General features: G+C 39.2%; 1 pseudogene; it reads right to left on the bottom strand.

Moving 5' to 3' along the window:
• Positions 1–11057: 11057 nt before the first annotated feature.
• On the bottom strand, positions 11058–11189 carry LOC123238573 (annotated as a pseudogene).
• Between the last annotated feature and the right edge of the window lie 216 nt (positions 11190–11405).

Genomic DNA, 11405 nt, shown 5'->3' with positions numbered 1-11405 from the left:
AGGAGAGGAAGGAGAGAGAGAGAAGACTTACATTCAACCAGAAGTTAATTTTTTTTCTTGGATCTCCTTATCCTAAGGTCTCTTCAGACAGCTAGGAAATCTCCTAAAATTCTAACTTTAGAGAATTCAACTCTCAGCATTCTGAGTGGGAAAGCCACAGAGAATGAATACAGCTCTATCATAGATCATACTTTTTTTTACCCATATTCTACCCATATTTTTGCCCTTCTTCCCTCCTCCTGCTCCTCAGGCACCAAATACTGGCAGATCCTGGTCAAATGAGCCAAACTGTCATTGTGTCCTACTCTCCTCATCTATGAGAAGGCGCTGTGGGAAAGGAGGAGGGTGTTGTGACAGCTCTGTCCCCTCTGGGGAATAGAACTTGATTGCAAAAGTTCTATCAGCTCAAAGTGTGGGGAGATGGGCCCTTGGGGAGTGCATCTAATGTTGGAATTTTCTGGCAACATGACAGCAACTGATGAGGACAGAGCAGGTATTCTGGGGAGATTGAGTCTTTTGTTCCCTTTCCATGAGACCACAAAGGTAACCAAATATTGGGTAAGTGTGTCAGAAGACACTTGTGCTTCCTTAAGCGGTGATGCCATGAAAGGAGCAGCAAATAGTATTTCAGTCTTCTACGGTTCCTGATGCTCTATCCCATGATGTGGTTCTTTGTTCTGGCATTGATTATGTCTCTTTAACAAGGTGTGAAATTTGTTTGACAAGGTTAACTCTGTAAAAGGGATATTAACTCACCTTACCCTGAGTATTATTATGGATTGATTCAGAATTGATGGTGACTGAAGACTGATGATTGATGACTAGTAAATCCCAGCTATTTCATACCTCCTGGATTTGGCCTTTAAAAAGAGAGCTAGACAGTACTTCAGAGGCTGGAGAAATATGCAGAATAAATGGACTACATACAGAGTTACTGACTAGGTTCCCTGAGATACCTTGGTTTCATCATCTGGAAAATGGGGATGATAATGTTTGCATTCTCTACCTCACAGAGTTTCCAGAAAGATTTTTTATCAAACTTAAAATGCTAGAGAGCTTTTAAAAGGAGAATAAAATGCTAAAGAACTGTGGCCTATTGTTGGTGCATATGTGTCTTCTGTATGTAGCTTCTCATCTGAGCTTGAATCCAGTGGGGTTTTCCCTATAGTTTAAAGGCCAAAGAAAAGTGCAAAACCCCAGATACTGCCTCATCGGGCTGAATGAGAAGTTCTCTAGCAGGTGGCATTGGCAAAGGGTTTCAAATGAGTACAGACTTTACTGGCACTGCTATTGTTTCCCAAGTTCTCCTTCTTGGCCCTGGGAGGCACCAGTAGAGAGAATGTAGAATATGAAATCAAATACTTTGGCAACTTCCCAAGCACAAAGTACTGTGGGTGACTGGGAAAGAGGCAATTGATGAGACTGGGCTAACTCAGCAAGTCTTGTTTGAGCACCTGCTATGTGCATGTAAGGGAAAGAGAAGATATGTTCTTGAGCTGGGGAAACTTAAAATCCAAATAAGGGCTGTCTCGAATTTGTGAGGGGAAAAAAAATAGAGCTCAGTACAAGATAATGCAGGTCTGACTCAAATGTAGCCTCTTCCCACAAACCTTCCTTCATTCCCCCTGCCAGAGGTGATAGCTCTTGTTTTGCTAACATTTTGATCACGCCTCTTTTATAGCATTTAATTAGACTTGGGCTGAATTTTGAGTCATGTTGTCATTTGGACTTCTCCCTCATGCCCTAAAGAACTCATCATCAACAACTTCATCATTGGGCAAAATCTCATCATCCTTTGTTCTTTCACCACATCAGTACCCTGTGGATGAGTTCCCCAAAAAACTTCTATTTAAGCACAGCACTCAGGCCAGCCATCATTTAATTACTCTCCACCACCCCAGCTTCATTCCTTTGGTTTTTTCTATTATTTCCTCACCTTCTGGGTCCCTACCAGTGATTTCCTCTCTTCCTCAAGCTTTTCAATCTCCTCTTGTGTGTTGTCTTCCCCCATTAGACTGTGATCTCCTTTAAAGGTAGGAACTGTCTTTCTTTTTTTTAATTTGTATCCTCAGCACTTTACACAGTGAATAGCTTATAGGTGCTTACCAATTGTTTTGTTTATTGACTGACTAACTGAACCTGTTCATGTGCTCTCCTTTCCTAGACTAAACTCTCCTCAAGTAAGCATTATGTCTGAATTCTTTTTCGAATCTCCAGAATAAGAGTAATGGCTCAATCGCCATTTCTGAATAAATAGAATGGAATTTAAAATTTAAAGAAGAAATCCTAAGGAGACAGAAAAATTAGGGATTGCTTTGTGGAAGAGTAGTATTCCTATTGGAGAGCCCACCCTTTCCATTTTCTACATTTTATTCAAGGCCTGAATGTGGGGAGTAAAGGAGCTTCCAGGGTCGTACCTGTCAAAGCATCTCATTAGCTTATTGGGGTTAAAGGAAGGTTAAGCAGTAATAAAGACCTAATGTTTCTGGGACTGTTATGTCAACAAGGGGAATGAGGTTACCCTAGAGTGCATCATATTTCTCCTCTAGACAGATGGATAAGTACCTTGAGAGGGATGGGGCTTCTTTACCATTAGTGAGGAGCAGGCATGAGTGAATCTTGTTTAAGGCTAAACTCCTTGTCATTTTAATGACTTTAAGGTTTAAGGGTGATCAGTGGTCAAAGAGTGCTTAAAGTGATGGCATTTCCTAAAGAAGTGCACATATAATAATGGATGAATTACAGCCTAGTGATCAACCATGATGATGCAGCGACCCATTATTGGGGCAATCATTCATGGCAGAGATGTTACACAAGTAATACCGATTCATTTTCTATTTAGCAATATCAGCCCAATCTGATCATTGGCTGTGGCCTGTCATCACTCATAGGTTCCAGAAGAATTTGACTCCTTGATGGTGCTTGAGCAGTTTTTTTAAAACAACTCTACCCAGGGAGTTTTGCTTCATGATAGGCATTTTTCTTTCCCTTCTAATAGGCATTTTAACTCTCATCAAGTTTAGCTCAAGTGCCATCTCCTCCCTGAATTCTTCCCTGATTACATTGTTAGTCCTCCCAAATGAAATAATTTCATATTTATCTTAGGTGTATAAAATGTATCTTAATATACCCCCCCCAAAATCACTGACAGTATAAACAAGTCAGGACATCATCCCGTAATATCACTGGTCTTCTTCAAAGACATAGAATAAAAAACAACAATAAAATGTATACGTATCCCATGTTGTCTCTCCCTAGTGAAACATAAACTCCTTGAAGGCAGGAATGGTTTCTTTTTATTTTTTTTTCTCCACCTAACACAAAACAAAGTGCCTGACCGAGAGTAGCCATTTATTAAGTTCTTCTAGTTGTTGTATTGGTTGTTACTACTGCCTGCTTCCCTCCTTTACTTCTTCCATTAGTTAATCCTGGAGATTTTCAAGAGAAAAATGGACACATCAGCATCTCTGATCATTTGAGATTCCAATATGACCTGTGAAGAGATAGTAAAGGATTCTTTGACAGCATGGTCCTAGCAGCTACCAGGGAAAGATAACTCTTCAAGTTTGTCTTACTACTATAAAGTTTGTGATTTTTCCCCCTTATCTCTAAGAGGAAATGTCTTGGTAGCAACACCAGGGACCAATATTCTGATTGCTGAGGATGCTAATTATGATGCCTCTTCTTAGGATACTTCTGCACTTGGGGACTGTCTAATGCTGTCAAATGCTAATGTCCAACATTTCCCCAGAGACAACCTAGACAGAAAGAGCAATTAGATGAGGTGTTTGGGAAGTGGCTTGCAAACTTGGCATAGAAGTGAGATATTAGAATGACAGGGAACTTGAAATATCTGGGCATAGTCTAGTGCTCTCTATCATTTGAAAGCAGAGCAGCTAATACATTTGCAATTTGCATTACTGATTCTTTTATCTTTTAGGTGAAAAATGTGACAAGGAGTAGTGCTAAATTTGACCTAACTTTGACGAGAAAAATTGCAGTCCCTCATAGAATTCATGATGAGGAAAGAGAATTCAGCCAAACATAGTTTGACATTCACCCAAGATTTTAGGAAAGAAGATCTTTCAAATGGTTCAGAGAAAGAATAAACAGGATCCCAGGGCTTAATGTTTTACAGGGGAATTGGCTCCCCAAGTGTGATGGGAGGCTCTCAAGAATGAAATGTTGAAAACAGGAGCAGAAATTGTTCCAATAAAGAGGAAAGGGGAGAAATGAGACCAATGTGAATACACAGGAAACTCAGTGACCAGCTTACATTTTTTAGTCAAATACAGAAAAAGAAGCAACAGAAAGTAACAGAATGATAGCTAAATTGATGATAGCAAAATAGTTTTGTAAGAATTATAAGGGATGCTAAAGCTCAGAATGAGCTGAGAGCTATAGAGAGCAAAAATTGCAGGATTTTTAGCTATGTTGAGGCAAGAAGAGCAACAGACAATAGAAAGATGATTTCGCTTTGTGTTTCTTTCAAGGAGAATGGAACAGTGCTAAAAAATAATAGAGAATTAAAAACACTGTTATTATTTTGTTTGTTTTCTTTTTCCAAGAAGAATGCTCTTTAAACTGAGGATAGAATCAAGGTAAACACTGGGATGGAGAGACCAAAGAAAGCTCATGTGACAATCAGATAGCATCAGTGAGTTACAAGGCCCAAATGAACTGCATCCCAATGTAATGGAAGAATTGGCAGATGTTATTACCAAGCCAGTGGTAGTTCCTCAAGATCACAAGGAACAGGAGATAGGTACCACAGAACCATCCCAATATTTCCCAAAAAGGGAAAGATGATGGAGTCATCAGACTATAGGCTGACAAATTTTACTTTTCTTCTTTACAAACTTCTAAAACACATCATGGAAAGGGATGCTTCATGAAACTTTACAAAGGGAACTAGTGATCACTAACAGCTAGAATGGCTTCATCAAGAATAGTGTTCAGTGGATGGAGAGCCAGGCCTAGGGTTCAAATCTAACCTCAGAAGTCCTGGGTTCAAATCTAGTCTCAGACATTTCCTAGCTGTGTGGCCCTGGGCAAGTCACTTAACCCCCATTGCTTAGCTTTTACTAAATACAGCATTGACTCTAAGATGGGAGCTAATTAAAAAAAAAAAAAGAATGTCACCCCAGACAAACCTCATTTCTTTTTGTGACAGTATTACTAAATCAATAGACCGTGAGTATAATGCATGACCTGGTAGACTTTAATATAGGCTTGAATTTCAGCAAAATATTTAACAAAATCTCTAATGTTATCTTTTGGACAAGATAGGAAGATACAGGCTAGACAATAAGTCAATTTAGAATTGATCAAATGACCCACTGTAGCTGACCAGAGTTCTCAAAAGTAGTCATCAATAGGTAAGTGTCAGCTTGAAAAGATGTCTCAGAGAGTTCCTTAGACATCTGTCCTGGATCCTGAGATACTTGGCCTTGAAATTATGGATAACATTATTCTCTGGTTTTTGGATTACATGATTCCTGGAGGTATAGCTACCACAGTGGAGTAAGAGAGGCAAATCTAGACTTGATTTAAGGGAGTAGGAGGGAGGGAAGCCTCATTAACAATTAGAGCTATGAATAATGAAATAGATTACTTCAGGAAGAAGTAGGTTTCTCTTCACTGAAGGTCTCTGAGAAGAGAGAAGAAAGTCACTTGTTGGGCACGTCATAGAAAGGATCCTTGGCCAGCTGCATGTTGGACTAGGAGGCTTCCAACTCCTCCATTCTTTGTGATGATGCTCCTCACTGCCCTGTAGGCTAAGGATGAGTATGAATACATAGACTCTCCACTTCTGCATCCCACCCCCTTTACAAGCATTGTAATTCATGAACCATTTTTTTCTGTCCCACTGATTTTAAGGCTTCAATTTGGTGTGTGATGAGGCTATTTGGTAGAGCCCAAACAGCTGAATGCTCTTGTTGCTATTACTTCTGCTGTTTCTCAGAAGCCCTGTAGTATTTTTCACTTTAATGACTGATTGCTTCTAGACTTTCTCCAGTAAGTTTGACTCAGTTATTAAATATACTTCACCAGCAAGCTGTCTCTTAGAGACTCCACACTCCAACTGTTTGACTACCCTGAAGGGTTTTTATCATCTCTCCTGTTGGATCTTCCTGAAAAGGAAATGACAGAATAGCTAAACAAGGGTCACAATTTCTTTGCCCTTATATTTCGAAGAATGATAACAAACCATTTTCTCACATCTTAGCTATACAGTGACAGGAATAAACCTTTCAGAACTGGGTAGAGAAAGGAAAATCTCCCACCAGCAGTTCTTGCTCTAGGGAGAGCCAACTCTTGCCCATTAGAAGAGGGCTCCCCTCTGTGGATTTATGACGCTCTAGGCTATGAGCCAAGAGTTGGATTGTCAGGCTTAGTAATAATGGTGCAGATAATAAAAATGATAATAGTTGGCCATCATACAGAACCAAGGACCCATCATGCTTGGCAATAATTTAGAATTAAGCAAGCAACAAACATTTATTGACTATCTCCTATATTCAAGGGACTCTGACAGCTGCTGAGCAGAATTGAAGGAAGTATAAGATATGAAGAAATTTATAGACTAGTTGGGGAGACAGAGTCACTGGACATAAAAATAATACAATAATAATACAAAAGATAGTATGTGCTTAAATGACTAATAAGTGGGAGATGGCACATCTAAATTTATTTCAGTGCTGAGGGCAGCCTTACTTGAGAAGTTGGCTTCTTGTCCAATTGATGAGTTCTTCCTGGGACCTCCTTTAAGCAAAAGGTCCCAAGCTGGGTCTTCAGTTCTCCTACTAGCCTTGTTCCTGGTTTCTAGCCTTCACAACCATGCTTCACTCTGGGGTGCTTTCATGTATCTCCTCCTCAACTCTTCTCAGCTTCCTTTTGTGGGCTGTCTTTCCCCATTAAAACATAAGCTCCTTGAGGGCAGAGACATTCTTTCTTTTTGCTTATATTTGTATCTTCAGCTCTTAGCCCCATGCTTGGTACATCATAAGAACATATTTGATATTAATTTTGCCTAGTCCTTATTCAATCATATCCAACACTTCATGACTCTTTTGGGGGTTTTCTTGGCAAAGATCATGGAGTAGTTTGCCATTTCCTTCTCCAGCTCTTTTTAGAGATGAGGAAACTGAGGCAAACAAAGTTAAGTGATTTGTCCAGGATCACACATCTAGTAAGTGTCTGAGGCTGGATTTGAACTCAGTTATTTCTGACTCTAAGTCTGGCACTCGATCCACTATGTTAACTGCTTGTTTCCTTCCTTCAGTAATAACTCAGTATATCCATTGTAAATAAAGGTGGTGAAGGAAGATTCTTCAGAAAAGGTAGGAGCACACCTATATCATGAAGAATGAGTCTAATTCTGAAAAGAGTGGAGGGGGCACTCCAGGTAAAGGGGGCAATGTACAATGGTATGGAGAAAGGAAGGGAAAGTTGAGCTTACAGAAGAGTTGCCCAGAAGCTGGGAGACCTGGCTTTTAATCCTAATTCTTAGAATCACTCATCTTTGAGCTGGGGGCAAATACTTTTTTTTTAAACATTCATTTTTTAATTGACTTTTAAGATACTGAAGGTAACCTACTGAGGGTGGGTTGAGGGTGAACTTTTAGCATGACCTTGGGAGGTAAGGAAGGAGGGTAGACCTAGTGACTGAGAGGCGAGGAAGACACCCTGGGTCCCAGTTTCCACATCTGCACCATTCAGGCTTTGGAGGAACTCTCTTCCAACTCTGACATGCCCTCTATGTGGTGTACTCCCTCTTAGAGAATCCTTAGCTTCCCCTGAAGCTTAGCTCAAATAGCACATGTTCCCCAAGGCCTTTTCTGGTGTTTCCAATTGCAAATACCCTTCCTATCCAAGTTACTTTGAGTTTACTTGCACATGTATATATTGGGCCTCCCACTCCTGCAATAGAATGCAAACTCCACAAAAGCCGAGAATGTTTTGTTTTTGTTTTTATTCCCAGCACCAGCAAAGCTCCTGGCATGTAGGAGGTACATACTAACTGCCTTTTGAATCAGTGAATTAATGATGTTTTGAGATTTGATTATTTCATGGCTATCATAACTTATTCTTTTGATCAACCAATAAATATTTATTAAGTGCCTAGCGCTATAGGAAGGGTGTTGGATATATATTCGGGTGGCTCGAGTTCAAATCCAAGGCATACCACTTATTCTCTGGGTAACCTTGGACAAATGACTTCACCTTTTTGGACCTCATTTTCCTTATCTATAAAATAAGAAGGCTGGACTTTGTGACTCCTAAGATTCCTTCCAATTCTAAATCTGTGTGATCCCAGGATCCCATTACAAAAACAGTACCTGCCCTCAAGGAGGCAACACGAACGGACGTTAGTAAATTCAGGGACAGCTAAGTGGTTCAGTGGATAGAAATCTAGGAGGTCCTGGGTTTAAATGCAGCCTCAAACAGTTTCTTGCTCTGTGACCCTGGACAAATCACTTAACCCCAATTTCCTAGACCGTATCACTCTTCTGCCTAGGAATTCATGCTTAGTATTGATTCTAAGACAGAAGGTAAGCGTTTATGAAAAATAAGTGGATACAAAAGTCTATTCAAAATAAATATAAAGTAATTGGTAAAAAGGCTCTTATAGTGGGAAGAGGCAAGGTAATGATCAGAGAAGCCTCTAAGTAGGAGATAGTAACAGGCATAATATTGTTCTTAAGATCACATACCAGAAACGAGGCCAAAAATGTGAGTTTATAACAGCATTAACATGGTCCCTTAAGTAAGAACTGAATAATAGTTTAGAAAATAGCTGATACAAGATGGATTGGGTTAAAACCCTAATAACATACCAAAAAGAAAAAAGAAAAAACCCTTAGCAAGCAGACTAGGCAGCTTGATGCAAATAATAAATCTGCAAAACTTACTTATACAGCTGTCCCACTTAATGTAATCAGTCCAAAAAACTAGGCAGAGAAAAACCTACAAGAATTTAGCTCAGGCTGGAGGAGTATATATGGAAAAGGAAACATCAAAGGCAAGCCAGTTATCTCAGCAAGCCGGGTGGTTTTACAGAATAATTGAATATTGCATGAAACTGGGACTCCCTCCTCTTCTACTGAGAACATGCAAGTCAGTGCTTCGAACCGTTTGCTGTGTCCAGGGCTGGCCTGTACCAGGAAAGGGCAGGCAGTTCTCCAGATGATCTGGATATGACTTAGGTAAGATGTGATATGAGTAGTGCTGGACCTCAAAGAATCAGAGAATAATCACACTGTTTCTCACAAAAAGAGATTTTTTTTTTAAAAAGGCATGAAGAAAAGCAAACTATAAGAGTTTTTTTTTGTTCAAAAGTTCAGTCATGTCCTACTCTTTGTGACTCCATGGACCATGACACACCAGGTCCTACCATCCTCCATGTCTCTCGAAGTCTGTCCAAGCTCATGTTTGGTTTTTTCCATGACACTATCTATCCATCTCAACCTCTGCCATCATCTTCTTCTTTTTACCTTCAATCTTTCATAACATCAGAGTCTTTTCCAGTGAATCCTGTCTTCTCATTATGTGACCAAAGTATTGTAGCTTCAGTTTCAGTATTTGACTTTCCAATAAATAGTCTATTTCTTTAAGAATTGATTGATTTGATTTTCTTGCTACCCAAAGGACTCTCAAAAGTCTCCTCTAGCACCACAATTCAAAGGCATCAATTCTACATAAATATAAAGTTACTCAAGAGTCTGCCCTTTTTCTTTTATCTTTACACAAACTCATTCTTTCTGTCATTCATTCTCACAGATATAATTACCACCTCTGTAGAGATAACTTTCCAATCTCTTTGTCTAATCCTGACCACAGTTTTGAGATACTGCCTTATTTCCAACTTTCTTCAGGACATCTCCAAGTTGTCCCACCAAGCACATTGAGCTCAACATTTCTCAAATCATCTTTATTATCCTTCTCCCTAAATCTGTCCTTCTCACTAACTTCACCTTATCTGAGGCTTCACTTCACTCTAATTTCTATGTTCCTAGATTTGGAGTTCTTTGAGCTTTATCTCTTCTTCATTTCTCTTATCCAACCAAATCCTAAACAATTCTACCCACCTCTAGAATCCTTTTATTTTCTCCCAAACCAAAGCTAGAGACCCTCAATAACAAGCTTAGATGATACATTGTATAACAGTGCACAGAAAACCAGCTTAGAGTTGGGAAGACCTGAGTTCCAGTCTCTGGATAAGTCATTTAATTGTTTAGTGACTCCAGGCAATTTTCTAAGGCTTTAAGTAATAGAGTAGTTGAATATCTGCATTAATAGAGGGAGTTTGCTCTCTGAGATTTTCCTCTACCAATGGAATCATAGGTCTAATCAAAAAGGAAATCCTATCTCAATAGCCTCCTAAAAAGATTCTTCCTCTCCATTCTCTCCATATTCCCAAGTCATTCTTAATACTGCTACCATAATTTTTCTTATGTATAGATCTGGTCATGTCACTCTTCTACTCAAAAATATGCCATGGCTCCCTACTGTCTCTCAAATAAAATACAAAACATTCTGCTTTGTATTTAAGAGTTCAACCCTACCTTTCCAGACAGGTCTCATGTTCTATTTCCTTTTATGCATTCTGTGTCCAACCAAGGTAGACAACTTTATGACCTCTAAATGCACACTGGTCTCTCACACCTTTACTCAAGACTGTTCCCCATGCCTGAATGTCTCTAATAGATTATAAGTTCTTTGAGGGGAGGGTTTATTCATCTGTTTATTTATTTAGCTTTTCTTTGTATCCCTAGCACTTATCACAATGCCAAGCATACAGCAGGCACTTAATAAATATTTGCTGAATAACCTGAATGAGTATTCCTTCCATTTTTTCAACTAAATTCTTCTTTATTTCTAATTTCCATCTCAAAAATACTTTGTTTTATAAAAATCTGTTAGGAGCAACTAGATGGCACCATGAAGAGCACTGCTTCTAGAGATAGGAGAACTAGAGTTCAGATATGGACTCAAATACTTATTAGTTGCATGACCCTACAAAAGTCATTTAACTGCTATCTGACTCAGTTTTCTCAACTATTGAATGGGAATATTAATAGCACCTACCTCACAAGGTTGTAGTGATGATCAAATGAGTTTTCAATTAGCAATAATCATGCCTCAGATAAACTTCATTCACTATGATACTGCCACTGTGCAAAGCACTGTGATGATCAAATGAGATAATACTTGTAAAGCATAAAAGACAAACCCTATTCCTCCATCTTCTCTATTAATCCGAAATATCAACCCTACTTATTCCTTGGAGATAAGGTGTCCAAAATTCAAATGCAAACAATCATGTAAGATGGGTAACACAATCAACTGTTAGCCATTAATACTCCAGGAACCTTTCCAGTCCCTTTAAGCCACATTGCCCA

This window comes from Gracilinanus agilis, chromosome 2 (assembly GCF_016433145.1).
Source record: "Gracilinanus agilis isolate LMUSP501 chromosome 2, AgileGrace, whole genome shotgun sequence".
NCBI lineage: Eukaryota > Metazoa > Chordata > Mammalia > Didelphimorphia > Didelphidae > Gracilinanus > Gracilinanus agilis.
Note: the sequence above shows the minus strand (reverse complement) of the source record. Positions and strands in the feature narration are given on the sequence as shown.